Below are 24,782 nucleotides of genomic sequence, written 5' to 3'. Positions count from 1 at the left end.
GTGTAACCATTCTGGTCCATATTGTCAAATGGTCAGGCATAGATATTCTTCCGGCGATTGCCTCCGGGAGATAAGATCTGTAGGATTATCGCTTGTTGAAACGTGACGCCAATCGGTACTATGGGCCTTTGTTTGGATTTCGGCCACACGGTTAGCGGCAGAGGTTTTCAACGTATGGGGTGATGTGTTAATCGAATCGAGGACGATAGCTGAATCAGTTCCATAAAAGGTCCGATATATCTCGTCTGGTAAAGCTTGATGTATAGTATCGGTCAGGGGCGCGAGAAGCAGTCTTCCGTTTAGCTTCAGCTGTGGTGTGGTCTGAATTTGAGCTGTGTTACTTCCGACTTAACTGTGAGGATTTGCTTCCAGACGTTGGCCGTGAGGTTTGATGTTGCGGAGGCAAATGCTGGGCTTCATACGTCCTATAGTTGAGATCGCCGAAGCGGTGTAATTAAATCTCTTTTGTGGACTAGATTATTGTCCTGCGTTGGAACGTGGTCTTATTCCGTAGTGGTAACTGGGGATAATATCTGTTTCACTTTGAATGTATGTCTAATGGGAGATATTCGTCCCAATCGATCTTCCATTACGAAACCCGTTGTGGCAGCTTCTTTGCTCGATCAGCGGCGCGAACAATCCCTGCGAGTCGTAATTTTGGCGACTTCGGAGCTGATCACTCGTTTCGTGAGTAGGGAGATGGCGGGTGTAGCCTTGATTGAGTAGAGGATGGAATTGTCGATGGCGTTCCAGAAGACGCCAAGAGTTTTCAATGTTGAATGATGTCTGTGCTTAGCTTGGAATGTATGATGTTCACAAGAACGGTGTCTGAACGGTTGGCGCTCCTAAGTTCCTTAACGCGCGTAGATACTGCTTGATCGTGTCGATCAAACACTCCAGGGCTTTCGATGATTCCTTGGTCAGTTTCAGATAGTTTTGAATCGCATTCCAGTGGCGTAGATTGAGGTTAGGTTGTGAACAATCGAACTTCTCCTTCAGAATGGCGATTGCGTTGGTGTAATTAGCGTCAGTAGTGTTCAACGATTGAATGCAGTACGCGACTCTTCCCATTACAGTGGACCGGAGATACTGTAGCTTTTGTAGAGGTGTTAATTAGTCATTGCGATCCATTGTTACAGAGACGTCGTAGAAAATATTCCAATTTTCGATGGCTCCGTCGAATGTGAGTAGATGTGGTTCTGCCACTTGTATTGCCATCGGACCGAGATTGCGAATGATCTGGCATTTATGGTTGTCGAGGGGGGTGATGGTCGCTCACTTTCGATGAGATTCGGTAATCGTGCGACCAGGGCGTGATATTCGCGTAGTGCACCGAATCGGCGGGCGTGTTCATCGTCGTCGAACTCTTCTAGCTGGTCCTGGATAACACCAGGCTTTACGTGTCGTCGGTAGATGTGTGATTTCACTCCTTGACACTCCTTGACACTCCTTGACAACATTAATATATCTCGACAACGTTTATAAACAATCAGCCACGTCCTTCTCTGACGCCACAACTTCGGCCATACTGACAAACACATCTGCCCTCAGATGTGCCCAATAATACTAATTACATTTGCGCTTCTGATTTCTTGCTATTCTGCATCGACTATCAACCTCAATGGATGACGAGTATCCTTCGTTGTCTTCATGTTCGTCATCTTCTTCTTAAGCTTTTTGAACTCGATCAATCAAATCGCTTCGGCCCTCCTGTACTAATAACACTTCCACTGTATTCCGACTAAGCGCGTCCACATGACGCATCGTCGTACCTGGTCTATGCTTGATTTTATAATCAAATTGTTCAATTAAAAGTGCCCAATGCGCCACTCGCAAACATACATCTTTCTTTTAATATTTTCTATCGTTTCTACAGCTTTTTTCAACTATTTGTACTGTGTTCAAATTGCTTTTCCATATCTTCTATCAACGTATTCTTTTTCTCCAAATCGCACGTTCTATTTCTGTCCGCAAACTTTTCTCTGATTCTTTATGAATCGCTCTTTCTTGTTGATTTTCTTTCAATTTTGATTGCAATTCAGTTTTTTGATTTATATATGGCTCCATAATTATTCTTTTCTCTTGCACCTCATTCTCAAGATTATTTCTACTTTCCTCCCAATTTTTATTGCGACTCTGTAAGTTTTCGATTTGCTGCGTTTCTTGAGCAGTAGCATTTGAGACTTCATTGCGAAGACGTGTCATTTCTTCTTCTGTTTCGAATGATTTTATGCTAACACGTTCTAGCTGACCGACACGTTCTCTTTCTTCCAGCAACAGCTTTTCGATATCTTTGATCTTATTTTCGTTTACAGTATTTATCACACATTGCTCACTTCTTTCTTTCTGAATATCATCCTTGTTAACAGATTCTTCCTCGAAACGAAACATGAGATCTTCACACTTCCTCTTCTCTTCCTCCAATTGTAAAGTAAGTGCATTTTTCTCTTCGAGTAATTTTGAAAATGCAACCTCCGCGTCAGTAAAGGTTTCTTGCATTTTCTCGCGATACTGCTCATATTCCTTTACTACTGAAATAAGCGACTGTTCTGCCTGATCTGCTTGATTTGCGGATTTCGTAATTCGTTCACGTCTTAAATCTCGTTCTTTCCGGAGAATCTCGATTTCCTGTTGTTTCTCCTTTAACGTTTCCTGTTTTCTTCGTTCTGCTGACAATCTCCGTGGGTTTTGGTATACTGGTGCATCATCCTCAATTATGATTTTCATACGTACACCTGTGTCCTTTGTCTTCGTCACTGTATATTCACTAATTAAATTTTTAATATCGTCTCCGGTTTTTTTATCTTCAATATGGTCCAACTCGGCCAGATCTCGATCGTTTTGTTTACTACATACGTCTATATTTAACATTTCATTCCATTCACTATTTTCGGCAACACACTGGTTCTCACGTAGTTCTTTTTTAATTTGTTTAAACTTTACTTGTTTATGTTTCACTCTTACTTCCATTTGATCAGATAATTCAAAACCTAATAGTACATCGTGTCCCAAGAAGTTATCGGGAACTACGTCAAAGTCTAGCGTTGCCTTTAAACCGTCAATCATTATTTCCGTTTTGAATCGTCTCATGGTATGTACGTTCACGGCTCCTATACTATCGAATTTAATAATTCTTTTCCCAAGTTGAGGTGCTCCTAAATGCAAATACATACTCATTCTTACTAAATTAAGATCACTTCCTGTGTCTATCTTTGCCACTACATTCATGTCCATAATCTTTATTTGCTTGACCCCTCTTTTATTTTCATTCCGCCACCTGTCACACGTGTCGTAACCTTTAGTATATTCGCACAGTTTGTTGAAATGTGTCCGAATTCTCTACATTTAAAACATTTAGGACCTCTCGATTTGTTTGGACAATCGGCACTCACATGTTCCTGTTGTCCTCAGGTCTGACCTGTCTCACAGATGACTCTGTTATGCGAGATTTTTGTTCCTCATAGATGATTAGATTTTCCTTAAGTTCTTTCATTGATTTTGCCCCACATAGTATTGCTTTATTGACTTCTTTGTCTCTTATTCTTTCTACGATGTACCGCATTTTTGCTGCTTCATCCATATTCATGTGACTAGCTATCCCAAGCATTCGATACATGTAAGCCGTACATCCTTCGATCTTTTATCACAAGCTAACGCTTTTAGCTAACGATCTTTTCCCACTGTTTGTGGAGTATGTTTTCCCAAGTTTGTATGCTGTAGGCGTTTTGAGAATTTCCATATTCTTAGCTGTATATATATGTCGGGTTTACATTAGAATTAGGGTTAGGGGCGTGAAACGAATCTTCGTTTGGGTTACTCCTTTCATCAATGAGATCGCGAGCGAGAATGCCTTTCCCGTCCCGATGATGCCACAGAGGAAAACTATAATGAAGTGTGTCTAAGGACACGAGATCATCGGATTCGTCGAGAAAAGCCTTCGTTCAGAAAGTAAGGGAAATTGGCGTTGCTGCTAATTGGTCAATCTCCATATCGGTGGTTAGAAAAAGATGCTAGCCGCCCTCGAGGGAAAGTTGCTAGTGGGAGACGCCGCTCGTTGAAAAATAGGTCTCCTTATCTTCCCGTAGTTGGGACAAAGACCGTTTGTCTGTTTGAAGGACTTTAGTTAACTAAATCTTAAGATTTATAACGGGCCCTCGAGCTAGCTGAACATGTACTGCGGAGACGCATCGACATCTGGCAATCATCTTACTCGAAGAATAGGGTCTGCGTGTGGCGAGCCACGGGACAGAAACCGTTGGAATATTTACTGTCGCGTGTCGCCACGAATATTTCTTTTAAGGAGAGCTATAGGATTACTCCATACCTTTGTTAGACAAAGCGTTCATCCCGTGACCGCGGCTACGTTCGGCGACTGACTGTCGCCTCGAGCCCAAGCTCACTATCACAACTCTCGAACAATTACAATCGGATTGAATAACTACAATTGTTCAATTACAGCTATAGTAGACTCTAGGTTACAATGTTGCGGGATTATCCAAAATTCCAAAGGCTCCGGTGTTCTTTCATCTCCGACATATACAACTGAAATGGACTATAAATGGGGAAATACTGTATATATTAAAGTCCATTTAGGTTTAGGTATTTTATGTATTAATACATATACAAATATACATACGCAATATTTGTAGTAATTGCTATAAAATATAACACGTTAGCATATTTAATGTATTCTATTTTGTTTAGATACTTTATGTATCTATAGATATTACGTATGTATAATACAATCTATGTTGTAAAATATTGTAAGGTACTCATTACATATTATATTTTTGTATATTACGTATTGTTTATACGTTTTTACAACTTTTAATTTATATATGTAATTTATAATCTGCACTGTTTTCCGTGAATTACATTGAGACATTCAGGATAGGAATAAATGAGGTTATATCGTAACCTCAAAATGAAGTCAACGCCTGTTAATCACTTTCATTAGAAATGAACCATTTCCATAAATTATGTATCTTAGCTTATAATTTCGTGTAGGTAAGATGCATGTACTATATATGTTTCGAGAAGCGTATTATAAAACTTAATATTAATATTAATTAAGAAGCATTATATTTAAAATTATATTGTCAATAAATTATCTATAAAACTTCCTTAGTTAAATTTTTTAAGTATAAATAATTAAAAAATCTATAATTATAAGAACTAATTATTTTGTATTTATAGCATATTATAGTGATGTATTTTCAAAAAATAAACGTATTTTTCATGTAATAAATTAGCCATTTTGTTATTTATACCCGATTTTCGATTAAATAAAAGAAATCAATACGAAACCTGTAAAACACCGAATTTGCTGACTTCGTCTTTTTGAGTTTCCTGTTCCTTCTGAGAAAATACGTCTGATTTAAGTGCTATAGGTCACCGACGGCGCCCTTCTATTATCAGACCAGTCGAATGCTTTCACCAAAGAGGTTACTGAGATCCGGTCATCGATCCTTTGCCATGCTCGTCCAATAGACATTTCTAAGGGTTCTGCCCATGACACATGAATAACCATCAGCGCTGATACTTCCCCGCAAGCTGCTTTTCGTGTAATCATGTCCTTAAAGATGTTTAAGTAAACGGCCATTATCATTTGATCGAAAGTCTTTCCACACGTAGAAACTCCTTAAAAATTCTTTCATCTTTCTTATCCATGCATAGATTCAAGATTTAAGATATTTGATTTAATTTTCATTAAATATGTGTCGGGTTAAGATCGGAATTTTGGGTGCGTGACAACTCTTCGCGTGGACTAGCCATCGTTTCACAAAGCCGAGATTATATGTACACGTATATACAAGACTATCACTAAGCTTAACAAATAATTAAGTCTATTGAATGATAAATTTGATGAACAATGAAGTCAATGAATAATATGATTTACGAATAATGAATTTATGTACACTATTAACAACGTTTTTGTTGGGTTCAAACGAATCCACGGCCAACGAGATAACTCTTTACTAAGTGTAAAAAAAATGATCTTAGGCGCAAAATACGATTGACGAGAAACGTTCGATGTGTCACTCTCCAAGGCAATCGCAAGAATGCCAGCCTCGTCTGCAATTCGATACGCACTCGTTAGAAGCATCGAGAAGTTCCGAACACCGTTGCTAGGCAGTTTCTGCCTGGAGTTTGGTTATTGATACAATGTATGTCCCATTGTCTCAGCACCTCCGAGATAACCTTACACGTGGCTAGGCCCGCTCAAGAGGCCGCATGTCGCCACAATCACACTTCTCGAAAAACCCATACAACCACTCCAGACCTCCGTTAGGCAAAACGCTTATGTGGCCGTGACCGTGGCTACGTTCGGCGACCAATTGTCACCTCGAACCCAATCTCGCTATCACAAATTTTAAACAATTACAGCTATAATAAAATCTAGACTAAAGTACTAGAGGATGTTCCCAAAATTTCCAAGGAAAGGCTTCGGCTTTCCTTTCATCTCCGACATATGCAATATGTTAATTAGTGATGTTCGTGTAAAATTCTGTATTTGGCCACATGCTGAACAATTTTACATTTATTTTCTTAAATTGTTGTTATTATTACGTAATTTAATAAATTATTATTAAAATCTCTGCTTTAAAAATTTTAGAAGTATGTAATGGATATTGATAATGTATAAATATAGATTTCTATATATTCTTTATAAATCCTACGTGTAATTTTTTTTAAGTTACATATTCGTATGATGGCTTTCGATACGTCAAAAATATTTTAATATTTCGTTTCTTGTTGAACTTCAATTTGCTTACGTAAGTATTTATTATAATAATCTACAGGTGTTTTCGTATTAACTTGCAAAATATCATAAAATCTTGTAAGTAGAAACAATCATCTGTCAAAAGAACATTTTGAAACCTCTAAACTACATTTGGAAAATGTAATAATATATTTTATACGAGACATAGAATTAGAAAATATTTTGTACTTTATAAAATAAATTGCAATAAATCACAATTAGCTTTAGTATCCGAGATATTCAATGCGAAAGTGGTGTAAGTCAAAGATGTTGATTACTGGGTGATAAGGAATAAAGTAAAACTGCAAGAATCGGGTGGACAATTCTCACTTATACTCCTACCCGCTGAGAAATTAATAAAGCTATATACTTACACCACTTCTGCACAAAACAGAATGACGATTACGATTTTGAGATGTGGTGCTAAAAGAAATAGGCAAAAAATAAAAATACCACTTTTGCATTAAAGAAATAATTCATATTTATTTCAAATTTATCAGTTAAAAAATAATTTTATAAAATCGTGAAATTATTTAGTTTTATGTATGTATTTAACAATTAATTTTACGACATGTACAGTGACAGTTATATTTTCTTCCCTTCAGCGTTTATAAAAAATTCATCCAGTAGAATTAAAGTCACGCTTTTATCCATTCTTTGTTATGTCACTTATGTAAGAACTACTAAAACTAAACTATTAAACTATTAGAATAAAACACTAAGGTATCTATATATATATAAATATTACACATATATTAGGTATATGATATAGTAATGTCATTTATGTAGTATTATATTATGTAGTTACATAACGTATATGGTAAACATGTCATATTACATATAAAGGGCGTACATGAAGAATATGGCAAGTGCATTTTTGTTAATTTTTCGATCTTGAACAATTTGTTAGGTTCATTAATATATGTTTCTTAAAAACAGATCATACATTTTTGAAATTTTGTAAACAATCAAATGAATAATGAATTTCAACAGGATGCAAAAATATATATTTAATATTACGGCCAAGTAAAAGTGAGTTTAAAGTTGCTTATCGTAGTTTTGCCTATGGTCTTTATATATTTTACTATAAATACAACATATCCATAAACTTTTAATTCTCCAAAACTTGTTTTAATATTGCTCAATGAAGTCAATATACTATAGTATAGTAACTGTAGGGTAAAGTATGATTATTTCACTTACAAAGATATTTGAGTAGAGCAAAGTAATTTGCCTAATTTGGTTATAAGCACTCTTTAAATAATGTACATTTGAAAAATATTATTTGACTCGTCATTACTAGGATGGTAATCATATACATTGGCAGCCCGACAGTCATACATTTCGAGGATATAAGACAATGTAAATTATATTATGTTATTAGAATATATGTATGTCTATTGGTACTCATCAAACGAAAATAAGTTTGTTCGATCTTAACTTGATTCAATTGTAATTATCATAATTCAGTAGCGTTATATTATTTTATTTCTAAAAGTTATTTTGTTCTCTATTTTATTAGTCTTTATGTAATACCTCTTCATTGATTCAAATAACCCTCCCATAGAATTATTTAAATTTCCTCTCGGTCATAAAGCTTTCTTCTGTTGTACATAAAACTCACGATATTTTCTCATTGGTTTGTTATTATATTAAAGACTAATGGTGTTACTAATATACAACAAGTTTGATTATTCAGCAAAGATTTGACATTAAGATTGAATTTTAAGACATTGAAACAAGTGACTTAAATAAGTGACTGAAATAAATAATCTATCACATATAAGAGTCAATAAAAGTCATTAATTAAAAAAACTTGTTATCTATGGTTGTATCAAAAAAAGTTTTGCATAAATTATATCGCATTTGAAGGAACTCATCTGATGGACACAACTTGGTTCTTCCACATCTAATATCTTCTAAGATATTAACATGACCATGACATGTCTCAAAGTGAATATATTTTGTTTTAATGTTACGTCATGGACGAATTCAACGATTTGTAATAAGTTGATCTTCAGTTAATCTTGAATCTCAAAATACGCTGTAACATATCTTCTGCAGTACTGCAGCTGGTACAATATAATGTTCGATTTTGAGGTCGAAGGTCCTCACTTCAAGAATCAGAAAATATAAGATATAAAAGAAATCAGTCTGCATCCATTCGATGAGTCTTTTCGAATGCAATATAATTCATGTTGTCACGTAAGACATCTGCACATCCCTCGTTGTTTGACAGCCAACGGTCCACGTACCGTCATTCCGACCCTCAATAAACCTAAGGATCCACCATGAAACTTTAACTTTTTAACTTCATTGTTTCAATACATGTTTTGCAGTTAATCTGTTTGTCCTGAAGGATTTTCTAATTCTAGAAATGTTTTCGGTTTATGTCTGGTTTTTAGAAAAGTCTTTAGGTTTATTATGCGCTCTTAAAAATTACGAAGAAAGTGGGGTAGTGACCTAACGAAAAAAGCTGATATTTATCTAACGGAAACTCCGATTTTTCTCTTAAACAATGACACCAACTAGCAACATTGGTAGAAGGTTTCCTTCCCCTCTCATCGCTAATTAACATTGACTAGAAACAATGAACATCGCAGATCGTTACCCTCACCTTACTAACGAAAAGTGTGAGCACCGAATCCGCTTTCTTCGTTCAAAAAACCACACACACACCGAGCTTTCCTCCGTAATTGATGAGAGTTGAATATCAGTCTATTCAACTATTGCTTCTGTTACATCAAGAAAGTCACCTTCTTCTTATATTCAACAGTAAGGACCTTGCTCTACTACGAAAGAACATTCAGTGTTCATCTATCGGAGTTTCATACATTAAAGTATCGTCTACGACACTTATATCATACTGCTTAACTGTTGTAACTGGTTCGTGTAATAAGTTATTGGAAATATAAATTTTATAATCCTGTTAATCGCAGTGTTATATCACCTCAATCACTCCTATTATCCCACAAGAAACAAGAGGATCGATCTGTTCGTGGTGTCGATTCTTATAATCGTAACGGGAATTTACGACTCCCCTTGTCGTGCTTCCTCGCGATCGCGTCTCTCCGCGATAGATCGAAAGTACATGGTCCCCCGAGCCGGATCACGTGCCATTGAAAAGTGCACTTACCAATGTCCATATAGTTTTTTTTTTTTTTTTATTTAAAATTTCACATTCACAATTTGTCCAATTTGGACATGTCCAAACATTACAGTGTCACGTGAAATCAACATTTCATCGACTTAATCACCTAACCAAACGAGCAGTCCCCGGAAATGAACTCCTCTTTCTCTAAGCATATACGCGACAGCACGCCGTACAGTAACGAGTAGCAACCGATTCCCGGACCAACGTCCAGTTCTTCAAGATAAGATCGTTCAAGTTATTAAACTAAAACATGGCCCACGCTGAACAGATCAGCACATTGCGGCGGAGACGAAGCGCCTTAATCGGCCGATTGACACTCGCGAAGCGTCAACTCGACGAATATGAAGAGTCCGGACAGGTAAGTAAGAACTAGCTAATATCTTGCAGCAAATCGTTCGACGAGAATTGGATGAAAATAATCGCGGTGCGAAACGAATTGGAAGCGTTAGATCAGGAAGAAGCTGATCGTCTTTTACTTATTGACTTACCCTGACTTACCCTGATTCTTATTGACTTATCGTGTATCTCCATTTACTTCGTTTATATTTGTATAAGTTTCATCGACCAATATCCAATCGTTTCATCTTCGATTCCGAAAAAGATTTTAATTGCAAAAATTATTGTAGACGAACATGCCTCGAAACTATTGCAATCTCTCAGAGATTTTCATCTAGAGCTACTTTTATCTCCAACTGGAACTTTACTTTGCTTAAAAAGACTTGTTGGAAACAAGTTCTCTCGAAGAAGTTCGTGAATGCTTGAAAAACAAATTGATGGTACGTTATGGAAGAAAAATCGTGCAGCGCCATAAATTTGCAAGGCGAGAAAGTGTGAAAAGACAGAGTACGACAAGGTGGCAAACAGAGAAATTTCTGCTGTTCGTTGCAAGTTTATGTTCGACGTGGAAAACAATTTAATATTAACGCGCTATCGGTTATTCATTTGATGCTATCGCCATTCTAATCCAGAATCTGTGTTCGCGTGTACGCTACCTTGCTCAGCTGTCGATCCGCGGATTATCAGGGACCAACGCGTCTACGGAGCGTATGTTAGCTCCAAGAACTTCTAGATTTGCGGTGCATCCACGAATTCGTTTCGAGAAACATGCAGAAGTTAAGCAGGAACGACGGATATTCGTGGTTTCGAAAGGAGAGGAAAGGATTTAATTTCGATGGATACAGCAATTCTCTTGAATTTCGCGATCGCGTATGTCTTTAAGCTATAATGCGCTCAAAATATTACAAATTATTATTGAATGGAGGATATTTATGTAAATTCATATTTTTATATATAGTGTTAAACAAATGAAATCTGAATGGAATTTCTTTCGTTCTTATAATATTATAATTAGACTGCAGATTTTTATGACTATGAATGTAGTCGTATCAGATTCTCCTCTCTTAATAACTTTTTTTTCAAATAATCGTAAACCACCTGCATAAATAAGCTGTTTTTATTGAATTTACTTTTAGTTACATATACCTCTGCATAGTATAAAATATGTTGCCAAGGTTTTTGAAAATTTAAAAAAAAACATAATATAATATTTTATTTATAATAAATATAAAACTAGATTACTAATGTTCCTTGTCATGTTTAGAAGTAGGTCTTTTATTTAGTTCACCCATTGCCCTTGTTGCTTTCTATCTTTTTATGCTTTTAGGATGATAAATGAAAAAAATAAACAATATATATTAAATCAAAACACAAAAGTATAAACAGATAAAGACATTAAAATTATAGTGATGGTTTTACAGGATCATGACATTCGTTATTTTTAAAACAGATATGTTTATGAAGACATAATGGATGAAGCCCTTTTTTGCACTGCACACAAATTAAATTCGATCATCACCTACCATATTGTAATATCGTAAAGTAATTTGAATTCCTTCGAAAAAGGAGAGATCATAGTCTCGGAAGATGGTAAGTTGTTAACGTCTTCCACGTACGAACCGAGCCTACGAAAATGTCACGATGCTGCCACGACGATCAAAGCCCCTGACAACAGTGAAACGGGTAAACAAACAACGCAGAGGAAGATGGAGGAAGAGCGAAAGAGGAGCAGTAGCATCGAGGACGAACAGGCTGCGGTGTTCCAAGAGGAACGAGATCAGTTGCGTGCAGACGCAAAGAGACGGATCGAGGAGATCCAAGCCCGAGACAAGTGGACGTATAACAAGAGACGCAAGAAGGCGACAGCATACAGGACGGGAGATCTAGTGGCGATCGAGAGGACGCAGGGCGGTCCTGGGCTAAAGCTGCATCCGAAGTTCCTTAATTAAAAGTAAAAGTCCTGCGAAATGACCGATACATAGTGATGTAAGTGCGAGCAGCGATGATGAACACATCTGAGGGCAGATGTGATTGTCAGGAAAGGTCGAATGTAATATCGTAAAGTAATTTCAATTAGAAATCGGTTGAAATTAGAAAAAGCCGTGTACGTCATTCTTCTGTGGTTTGTTTAAATTTAAGAGCGCCTATGTGACTAAAGTCACCTAGTTCTTACAGAGATATGAGAAAAACAACAAACAACGTTAGAGCAGAAGGACGGTTTCGTGCTTCAAGGAGGGATGACCGAGAGGTCGGAGTATGCGAGTCGAAAAGTGAGTGTGTTGCGAGAGTCAGAGTTGATCGAGACACCGAAGAGTAGAGAGTAGAGAGTAGAGAGAGTAGAGAGAGTAGAGAGAGTAGAGAGAGTAGAGAGAGTAGAGAGAGTAGAGAGAGTAGAGAGAGTAGAGAGAGTAGAGAGAGTAGAGAGAGTAGAGAGAGTACAGAGAGTAGAGAGAGTAGAGAGAGTAGAGAGAGTAGAGAGAGTAGAGAGAGTAGAGAGAGTAGAGAGACTAGAGAGAGTAGAGAGAGTAGAGAGAGTAGAGAGAGTAGAGAGAGTAGAGAGAGTAGAGAGAGTAGAGAGAGTAGAGAGAGTAGAGAGAGTAGAGAGAGTAGAGAGAGTAGAGAGAGTAGAGAGAGTAGAGAGAGTAGAGAGAGTAGAGAGAGTAGAGAGAGTAGAGAGAGTAGAGAGAGTAGAGAGAGTAGAGAGTAGAGAGAGAGAGAGAAACATCGTTCTCTGTCCAATTTATATTTGTACATTTGATTCAATATTAATAAATTGTAAGTAATCGGGGAAAAATTTATGTCTTTATTTTCCACGATATTACAATATGTTGTTTTTTGATTTGTATCCATTCATGCTCTATTTCAGATATAATACTTGATGTAAATTCCAATCGAGTCATTGGCTTCTTTTTGGTAACTTCCGTATAAAATAGGTATGAATTTAATACTATGCGGCCAATGATGTGAAACGTAACTTTTTTCCAATATTTTCCCGTGCGGTGTTCATTAAGATAGAAGTATAACATGTTGTCCGATTCGTCAACTCCCCCCATATAACGATTATAACAGTTAACGATGCATGATTTTACTCTACTTCTTTCGTTTCTATTTCGTTTTTTAGTTACAATGGTATTGCCATTCGAAGCATGCGTCGAAATTAATTTGAATACTCTATTCGCGCGTTCAACTATTGTCATACATTTTACGCATGGGTCCTACTTTTTATAGCTTGGTGGGAAACATTCTTTATTATCGACTAAGTGAAAACATTGATAGATAAGCTGGAATCTGTTTCGCGAAAACATTTTTCAAAACCAGGGTATGCTCCTTCAATTTTTGTCTCAATAAGAAAATGTTGGTCGCCTCGTTATCTCCATTTCCAATAAAGCTGATATAAACATCTTTATTTCGGGCAAAGTAACTGATTTCCATAGTTTCATTCGAGATCCTTAGGTGATTTCATGTGATTTTATTAATTGTTCGACGTACTTATTCGTTTCGCGGACCATTAACCCCTTAACCTACGATTTACGTTCGAGAATTTTGGGCTGAAAACGTAAACAAGCCATTTTATATTATATTATACAATTATATAATATATTATATTATATCATATAAGCGGAAAGGGGGTGATTCTACGCGAAAAAAGAAGTCGAAAATATAGAATAAAAATTTTTCGTTTGAGGCTTTGTTTTCGAGAAAATCGACTTTGATATTCGCTCGGCACCCGTGCACTTTATCACGTCTCGTTATAACGGATCTGTAGATCGTTGTCTCGATGGAAAAATTAAAAAAAAAATTTTTTATTCTATATTTTCGATTTCTTTTTTCGCGTAGAATCACCCCCTTTCCGCTTGTACCACCAGTTACCAACCACCCTGTATATTATATTTAGCCCGATCATCGTACTACGGGCTATGCCCGTAACATTTACGTTTGATCCGATCATCTACTACGAGCTATGCCCGTAATATTTACGTTTGGCCCGATCATCGTATTACGGGCTGTGCCCGTAATCGTAGGTCAAGGGGTTAATGTTAGCAGGAATGAATCGATGATCAAATTAAAATAATCGATAGGTTTAGATTCGTTAGATAGAGATAACTGTGGCCCATTGCTTTCAGTAAAGGAAAATAAATTCTCTTGTTCACCTATATCATTAATAGAAGTACTTGCAGATGTAGCAGAATAGATAAAATTGGATGGAATACTATCTTCGTTACTAGATATATCAAAAATGTCTATTCTCCTTCTTTTTGAAGTTTGAAATCAGATTCAGAAGTTGAATTAGGTCTCCAACTTGACTTTGTTCTTTTCTTTTTCGTATCCATTGCCCTGTAAGGGATACACGAAAATAAATAATCGAATTAATTTAAAAAAACTAATGTATAAATTACTAAATCCTGTATTATAGAATGTTATCTCGCAATCAGAACGTAAAGTACGAATATTTCGCAAGCTTTTGAGTGTTTAGTATAACGTTTCTGATATGACTGATGAAATGAAGCACGATCGCGTCGATCGGCATTTCTCGCAAATAAATGAATTCTCGTGCAGCATGGCACAATCCGACACGGATTCTTAAAAACCCCTGGCACTAAAACGGTTAAATTCAATTTATACACTATCTCGTAAATTACGAGTCATAATTCATATTATCTTTATTGTATTATTGAATAAACTTTAGATGGCAACCAAAGGAGCCAATTTATCTACGTGTGTGAAACGAACGATTAAGTAAAACTGCTGTTGTAAGGATGGGACAGAGTTCTCGAGTGATTCTTCTGGAAGATGCTTATTCCTTGCAGAAACAGCCGGACTGTTTACAAAGAAGAACGGAATCACAAAACCCTGGCAGAGAGAATTAAGTTTTCACAAGTAAAAGCATCGAAATGGCTTGGAAAAGTGTGGGGGAAAGTTGGTGGGCGCGAACAAAACGGAAGCAGAGATAGGAGAAGGAACCGGAAACGACACGAAAAGACAGGCTCCCCTCTTTCTACTGCGAACGCCTCTCGGTCGAATGGTGCTCGATATTCCCTTTTTTACCTTTAATTCCTTTTTCTGTCGCAAGAATGAAGACAGATTGCCACAGCGTGGTGCTCCGGTTTCCTTTGCTTGTGTCTTCCAACTTCGTTCCATCCAATTGCTTTTCTCTTTTCATTCGTATCCATGGAACGAGTTCTATCCGTTCATTCCTATATTCTTTCTCCCTTTACTCGTCTCTCAATGGGAGAAATCCTATCTTTTTCGTCATATCGATCACGACCACAATGTATGTTTAGTCGGCACTAAGTACCTTATTCGACAAAGACCACATAGTTCCAAGGTGCAGTTTCAATTAAAGCAACGCTGTCACACCCCCTTTAGTGCTCTTTGGCAATGCAATTAGCCGGGTACGGCACTTCTACCAAAGGTATCCCTTAAAAGGGCTGAAAGCGCGTGATAATTAAGATGCTACGCCACTTGCAAGAATAATTAAGTACTGACTCTGGATAGCGGTCGATGCTTCTTTTCTTGGAAAGTATATGCGTACACCATCACTCGTGAGTATTCGGACATTTTTTTTGACAAAATGCAATTTAATGAAACCTTTCAAACTCAATGATTCCTACTCGCAGTATTGTATCTTCAGAAGTTTCTTCGAATATTAGTTTTTAATAAAATTAGTCTTTAATTTTAATACGTAACACATGATTTACAAAATCATTAAAAAAATATATTTTCACCACGAATAATTAAAAAAAAATTTCTTTCTCACGAACTAAAAAGAATATCGTCTAGGAAGAGTTAGATTAATGCATATGGAATAATTTTATTCTTTATTATTATTGCAGTAGGATAATAAGACCATACGAGTTACTTTCTTAAGTTAATATAGAATAACAGAATTGACATCGCATTTCGTGGAACCGTTTCATTGTTTGGAAGGCCCGTTGACTTTACTGGTTTTGAATACACTTCATTTTTTTCCAAAACGAGATAAACGAGATTATTATAGATTTCCATTTTCGGGTATACCCATAGTAATATGTATATCATAAAGGTGAAAATTATGTATCCTCCCAAGTTGAAGATTTTATTGTTAATATCACATTCCTTTCGATGCTCTCAATTCACACTGTCAATCTTAACACCTGTGGACAGACCAACCATTTGAATCATGTAATATGTTACTGTTTTGATACACAGTTCAGAAATTTAATTATATTATTTGTGTTAACTTTGGTTCGATGAATTTTATTCTTCTCAAAATGCTTTATAACTGTATAAATATAGACATAATTCGATGGTATAATTAGAGGAAAATTTTTAGTCAAAATTCAGTTTATGAAATATTTATTATTTATTTATAAATTAAGGACAATTTGTTTTAGTGATTTTTCTAGAGATTATTTCCACAAATTTATTCAAATGCTTCAAATATATTTCGATTCTACCATTGTATATTTATGTATGATATCAGATACAGGAAATAAAAGCTTCATATCTCATACATTTTAATAATTTATGACAAATTAACTTTCTAGGAATTATTACTAAAATATTTTACATCTAACAAGGTTCAAACATTTACCCGATAAGCACATATTTTACCCAAGCGTACTATGAAACCGTTTAACCGAAACCAAAATAAATTTTATAGCACCCTTTCTAACATCCATTATACAACTTGGCCGTAAATCTAATTCTGTATTTATTGTACGATGGAATCAAGTACTACAATAGTTGCCTAGAGTGGAAACGTTCCTTTGAAACAAATGCATTTACAAATTAATACATTCGTAACCGCTAACGTAAAATTACGTGTGCTTGTATGATCATATAAAATCACATCATTTTATAATATTACAAAAAGATGTAGGAAATTTCGGCTATTTATAAATTGTGCTAATGATCAATTCTCTTTTCCTTTTTTTCAATAACAAGTGGTTATAAGCAGTTGGTTTATGTACATTGATATTGTTGAGGTTATTCGATGTGTAAACAGAGAAAACACGTGGATAAATTGTAAGGCAGAAAATATATTTAAATAGAAGTGTAATTATAAGTAAGAATACAATTTGAGCTGGTCCAGATCCGCACGCTAGCTGTGTTACCCAATAACTGAACACCCCGAAGCCAACGTCACCTGTCTACTGTTTATGGTCTGACTTCGTCGCAGTCTTTTGTCTACGCGCTGTCGATGGCTTCAGTGTTTGAGAAAACTAAAAAGACCAGATGTAGAGTTTTCTTATAAGTGGTGACCACTTCAACAGATATGTACGAAGCATAGGACATTTATGTATGTAGCCAGGTGGTCTTGCACAACGACCCGTGGGTGGGGTGCGATGCGCGACCACTGCAGCCCGCCGTGCAAGTTGTGCACTCGAATGCCTTTAAGATTGCGTTAGATCAAGATCAAGATCAAGTCGGCGGACTTCAAGCGTGGAGGGGGCTCGGGGAGAGGGGCCCGCCTCCCCGAGGGACGAGGGTTGTTCATGAGGATTTCCTCAGGTAGAAAAAAGAAAAGAAAAGAAAAGAAAAGAAAATGAACATTCATGTATGCAAAGTGTACTGTATGTAAAGTATAGTACTAATACATCGAATATTATCTACGATATGATATTTAATATTATTAGGTTGTCCGAAAAGTTTCTTTCGTTTTATGAGGAAATAATGGACGCACAACGTTTTTTGTTTTACATTATTTTGTCGAATTACGTACGATCCATTTTGTTCTGTTGAGATGAACACCGCGACATTTCACAGACTTGATTTCATGTTTGTACGAAGATGCATTGTTGTAAAAAACACATTTGCGAAAGAAAGACACTTTCCGGGCAACCTAATAGATAGTTTCCAATATTTTTATAACTCATTAATTAGTAATTTGCAGTATGAACTTTACAAAAACCGTATACAACACTTTGTGAAGAAACCTATATATACTATAATACCTTGATAATGTATTTAATACCTAACCCTACCTTTATCTTATTTTAGTGAGTATCACAAAGATGATTTAAAATTGAAATGACTGTAAATGTAGATGTCAAGGAAATAGCAACATTAGTAGAAGATGTTCAACATACCTAAAAAAAATCTTAAATAAAATGGAATTTTGAATGGAAATTATCTATTGAGACAAAACTACAAGAAATAAGAAATAATATACATACACTCAATTAAACCAGCTTTCTCCATATCAAGAAGAGAATTAGTCACGCTGAATTAACCCACCAGCAGTTAATATTTAAGTCTAGTTAGCCTTGCTATAGAAGCTGTAATTAGTGTTATCCGCTAAATACATCTTACAAGAATGTCCTGTTACTAACGATATTAAATCAAAGGAAAGACTGTTTGAAAGTATTTAAGGAATGTTTGAACAACAACAAGTATATATTACAACTTATTTCAAAAAAATAAAAATATTTGGGGACGTATCGTGTAATATATAATTTGGTTTAAAAGATAAATACAATCTACAATTGCCTACAATTATTAGTCTGCCTGTACGATCAAAAAATTGTTAAATTGATACCTACGAAGCGTAGTGAAAAATACCTCGATTGATTGTCTTCTGTCCTCTCAGTGACATGTTCAATTGTAGGAAAAGTCAAAAGTCATAGATAGCCATACAGATAAATAGGATGGTAATGTTCAATTAGAGGAAAACTATGTTTTGCTAAAACTCCGTTCGGAATAAGCAGTATGCGAAATCTGGCGACATTGAAGCGATCAAAGGGAATACGATAAAGCGTCTAAAGAGCATTTAGAAAGATTCGTTAAAAAATTATCACTCATGGGAGAACAGTTCCCGTAAATGTATACATTAAAAAGGGGAATATTTTGAAGAGGATTAATTTCTTGCACCAATATCTAATAAAGTCTGCTTTCGATACAACCAGGGGAATATTTTGAAGAGGATTAATTTCTTGCACCAATATCCAATAAAGTCTGCTTTCACATATTTTTTGATCACGCGTCGCGTATGTATGTCGGAGATGAAAGGAAACCGGAGCCTTTCTTTTGAAATTTTGGGAAAATCCTCTAATACTTTAGCCTAGATTCTATCATAGTCGTAATTAAGCAATTGTTGTCATTCAATCTGATTGTAATTGTTCGAGATTTGTGATAGCGAGATTGGGCTCGAGGTGACACAACTGGTCGTCGAACGTAGCAACGGTCACGGGATGGACGTTTTACCTGACGGAGGTATGGAGTAGTTGTGTGGTTCTCCCTGGAAATGTGGTTGTGGTGGCATACGGTCTCAAGAACGGGCCTAGCCACGTGTGATTTTACCTCGGAGGTGCCAATATAATGGGGCACACGTTGTATTAATAACCAAACTCTAAGCAGAAACTGCCTAGCAACGGCGATTGGAACTTTCTCGATGCTTCTAACGAGTATTTAACAAACGAACGCAATTGTAAAGGGAGGAAAATTTTCATCAGTCTGTTATTCGTGCGATCGCCTTGGAAAGTTACACATCGAGCAGTTTATACCGAGCGTCCCAGCAAATCGTATTTTGTGCTTAAAAGTATTCTGCGCTTACTAAAGAGTAATCCCGTTGACCGTGGATTCGTTATCGAACCTAAGAACATTGTCAATTGCATCTTGCGTGTTTAAACATCACGGTTGTTCGTTAAACTGTGTAAAAGTCATTTTTGTATCTGTAAATATAATCTCTGTTAAACAAACGATGGCTAATTCAAATGAAGAATTGTTACGCGCCCTAAATTCTAACGATAACCCGACATATATAATCGTGGGCATATTATTAAATAGTTTTGAAGCTAAGATCAAAGCACAATGTGTATTCTATTTCTTCTCAACTCTGTACAATCACTTATGCTGTTGTCCATATTGAGTTCAATTAGTAACAATAGTTAATATAAGTTGCGTAATGTATCTTTAGAATTCATATTGTAACAATATGTATTTGCTAATGGCTAATAAGCTGATGCAACTAGATAAATAAACTAAACTTTTATAATTATTCTGGTATATACATGTATATAATACATACCATAGTGGCAATAAATTATAAGCATCTTTTCCAAATTTATAATTATTGATCCATGAATTAGACTGCGAATTCTTATGCATTTATAGGAAATTTAAAAGTGCAAAATTGCACAGAATGTATATAATATGAAAAAAATACATACAGGGTGGTTGGTAACTGGTGATACAAGCGGAAAGGGGGTGAAAATATCGAATAAAAATTTTTTTTTAATTTTTTTTTTTTTTAATTTTTCCATCGAGACAACGATCTACAGTGAGATCCGTTATAACGAGACGTGATAAAGTGCACGCATACCGAGCGAAAATTCAAAGTCGATTTTTTCGAAAATAAAGCCTCAAACGAAAAATTTTTATTCTATATTTTCTATATTTTCTTCTTTTTTCGCGTAGAATCACCCCCTTTCCGCTTGTACCACCAGTTACTAACCACCCTGTATATAATATTCAAAGTGTAATACCTTCTATAATAATTAATAGGTGAAACAATTTTTTATCGAGGCTCTACTTTTTCCATTATATACTCAAAAGTATGAATTTGCATAAAAATCGTAGTCTATTGACGATGTTTATATGCAAAATATAATGTTTGCCACCTTTTCGAATATTCTACATTCCTTATATTTACTTTTTGTCTTATTTATCTATCTTAGATCTATGTCATCACATAATATAAAACACAAAATATAAAAATCATTACCTATTCCGTACCGTTTCATCATTTCAAATATAAATAAATAAATTAATTCCTCCCGCATTTGCGAGAAATTGAGAAGCGCAAAAGTCCACAGAATGTTTAAAACGTAAAATGTCAAATCTGAAATATTTCAATTATAAAATAATTTCCAGTTATTAAAATTCAAATGTTAAAATATTTCAGATCTAACATCCGAGCTTCAAACATTTTGCGTATCTTCGCATCTTGAAATTTTCCACCGATGCGCAACAATTTTCAATCCGACAATTGCCAATAAATTATCGATTGCAGAAGTGTCAACATCTCAGCCAACCAATAGCATCCTGCCACGTAAGGTCAAACAGTAATCTTTCCAAGAACATGATTTTATAACCACCCTGTTTATCGTATCAGTTCAAAGACCTTTCCCCTTCTTTTTTTCTTTTGTTGGGAGGAACACGATCGAATGTTATTGGCCGGAGCCAAAAATTGCCGGTATCGCTTGTCTTGAATCTCGAGCGAAAGATGTATCACGATAAACGAGCCGATAAAAGGGGTTGGATGGAGGTCGTGGCGTGGGTCGGTCGCCACGATAGGGCGATGCAAAAACCACTTCGTCTTGACGGTTTAAGAGGCAGCCGCTCGTGAAGCTGTACGCGTCAAACGCAGCGTCGCGTTTTCGATGATAGAAATTGAATTTTCCCAGTTTTCCAACGTGCCGATTCGATTTGTTCTGTGATGTCAGTATCCGGTGAAACTCTGGCAAGTTAACGACTGAACGTAGTCGATTCTACTCCAGAGGAAAGAAGATAAGAACGGCAGAAAGAGTCGAAGGTGAATTGGAACAATCAAATAGTAAACACGACGGATGTGTTTCTCGGTAAAAGAATAAAACGAGAGGTTAAAGAAACTGGACAGAAGGGAAAGTTTATTAAGGAAAAGTTGTGTTTTTTATTCACGTGAGCTATACAAGGTAGGGTAGATATATACAGAAATAAACAGAATGTTTTGTACACTAGTAACTTTTGTAAATTAGAACGTAGAGCACATTGGAAAATTGTTTGTGAGAGCATCTTGATTAAAAATAACCTGTTGTATAAATTTACAGCCAGCCACAAGAGTTTATATATAGGGTGTGGCCGAATAACATGTACAAGCGAGTACGAGGTGATTGCTTATGAAAAAATAAGAACAAGATATGGAATAAAATTGTTTTATCTTCTCAATCTTTTCAATAAGTCGAAAATACAGAATAAAATCTTTTCTCAACTTTGTTTCCAAAACAATAAATTTGAAAATTTATCATACGCATGTAAGTACTAGATCGATTCTTAAACTAAACATGTTCGAACTCTGTTTTTTTGAAAATAAAGCCTTAAGCGGAAAAATTTTATTTTATATTTTTTATTTACTTTCGCTTGTACAATAACATCCTATTGATCGTTTACTCATGTTCAGTCGGTAAGTAGCCATGTTCAAATATACTTGATAAATTTTCAAAGTCGATTTTCTCGAAAACAAAGCCTTAAACGAAAAATTTTTATTCTATATTTTCGACTTCTTTTTTCGCGTAGAGTCACCCCCTTTTCGCTTGTACCACCAGTTACCAACCACCCTGTATGTATGATTATGTATGTTACATAAAACTTACTGCAATTTCATTAACGCTGTCATGAGAGACAATTATCATGATTATGTCAGTAAAATTTGGAATGAATTTAAAAATGTACATAAAAGTTGCAAACGTTTTCCATCTGTCCAAAAAAGTCCGCGATAAAATTTCGTCTTATTACATAAATTGTTGTATTTTAAACTGATTTAAATCAATTTAATTAATTAATTAATGTAGCGATATTAAGAAGTTGAAGATGATAAGTGAATCATTAATTCTTAAACAAAGAAGTTAATAATCAATAAATTCGATTTGTTCAATTGAATCCAAATTGTATACTTGAATGCGCTTAAAATTGCGTGCGATCAAGATCAAGATAACTATACATCATAGACAAATCGAAGCAACTCAAGGCTAAACTTAAAAAATTTTACTGGCTCATTGGCCGTCGCTCCAACTTAAGCACTCAGAGCAAAATAATGTTATATAAAGTCATACTAAAACCTGTTTGGACCTATGGGATCCAACTGTGGGGAACAGCGAGTAACTCCAACATAGAAATCCTTCAACGATTTCAATCAAAAAAAAATCCCAAAAATAAAGTGTAAATTAAAACGAAAGAACTTTCTCTTTGTTTTGAAAATGGTTAAATTTTAGTACTCATTGGAAGCGAAAGATTCTTTTAAACAATGGCATTGTAAGAGACAAATGAAATAGTCATTTATCTGAAAAATGATGTGGAAGTTATAAAAAATGTGGTTTAGTACAAAATCATGATCGTGATTGTAACTCATTCGACTATAATTTATCGGTCTCATCTTTTATTCATTAAAAAGTAAAAATCATATTGTAAAACAATTTTCGTTCCCAATAACAAAAATTCGCCTAACTTTAATTGTCTTGTTGCATTATAATGTCTTATAACTTACATTTTGCCTTTTTTTTAGAATTGGACTTTATAATCTGGTATAGTTCATAAAAAAGATGAAGAATTCATTTATATTAAATATGTGTAAACAATTCGAAAAGAGATTGTATGTCTTTGGGTAAATGAATTATGTTCTAAACTATACAGTTAAGTTAATACAACATTCGTCCATTCCTAACATTGTCGTTTGTTTATTTTATTTTTTAAGTTAATACAACATTAGTCCATTTCTAACATTGTCGTTTGTTTGTTTTTTTTACTTACTATTAACTACTTATTTATTTACTTACTATTAATTACATTCGTTACGATTATTTTAAACTATTTTTTTTTTATTATCTCTACAATTTGTTGTTTTTCGATGTTTTTAACCTCACAGTTATTTCTGCAACAATTATTGTACATAACGTGAGAATCGTTTAACACATATCGGATGATATTTCTCAAATGAAATTACCAGAAAGATTTCAAGTGGAGACACCTTCATTATAACAGCATTACTCGTGACATTATCCCCTTTGGTACTTGAATATCGTGCTCTTTCATGTTCCCGCTTTTCTGTCGACATTTTCTTGGCAATGCACTTAGACGCCATTACTGACAACAGCGTGGCGTCAAATAACGTGTCGACAATAAAATTAAAACTACCCCGTCGAATGGAGTTGAATGTGCATTCAAGCGCCTTCAACGTAAAACATCGCGACAATATTTCGTCGAATCCAGATATGTTTTATTCCAGACATTATTCGATCCGCTTTATGAGATATTGATGACATCATTCGCTCCTACTAAAAATCTTGCCTTCTTAGCCCCGCTACGGTCCTCGAATTTTTATGTCCGAATCACGCTTTGGTTTTAAGAAACAAAAAGACGTTTAATGCTTGAAGAAGGTTTCTAACAAAAAATTGGAACGAAAGATCAATAATGAATTATTCCATTTTGTCTGAAATTTGTCAGGGATGGAAAAATACGATTGGATCGAGAATAATTAAAAAAAGAAAACAGCGGACTTGAGTATTTATTCGTTCTATACTTCGATAATTCATAATTAAACTACTAAGTATTTCATTTATAATATTTTTCTCGGTTAATTTATATTTTCGAACTTTGCTTCTTGATATTGCAATTATGTAAGGGGATTCCGAGAATATTTTTTTTTATTTATTTATAAATATTTACAATCGATTCTCGCATTGAGAATTTTCAGTAATTTTTTCTGGCGTGGCGCAGTGACATGGCTAAATATTTATAATAAGTTAATACTTATTATAGATAAGTATAATTTTTGAGTAAGTTGTAAATAAGTAA

At 35.2% G+C, this 24,782-nt stretch overlaps 1 protein-coding gene and 1 long non-coding RNA gene across 3 annotated transcripts in view; both read right to left on the bottom strand.

Annotated features, from left to right (window-relative positions):
* The window catches only part of LOC126866904 (uncharacterized), a 168,348-nt gene extending 163,587 nt beyond the window's left edge, over window positions 1-4,761 (bottom strand). The window contains exon 1 of the long non-coding RNA XR_007690079.1: window positions 4,325-4,761. This is a non-coding gene — a long non-coding RNA (uncharacterized LOC126866904). The remainder of the gene's footprint in view (window positions 1-4,324) is intronic.
* LOC126866490 (chromosome transmission fidelity protein 18 homolog) overlaps window positions 1-24,782 on the bottom strand; it is a 206,999-nt gene that overhangs the window by 19,040 nt on the left and 163,177 nt on the right. The window lies entirely within an intron of this gene.

This window comes from Bombus huntii, chromosome 1 (genome assembly GCF_024542735.1).
Source record: "Bombus huntii isolate Logan2020A chromosome 1, iyBomHunt1.1, whole genome shotgun sequence".
Taxonomy (NCBI): domain Eukaryota; kingdom Metazoa; phylum Arthropoda; class Insecta; order Hymenoptera; family Apidae; genus Bombus; species Bombus huntii.
The sequence above is the reverse complement of the archived record's forward strand: the minus strand, read 5'-3'. Positions and strand labels throughout refer to the sequence as shown.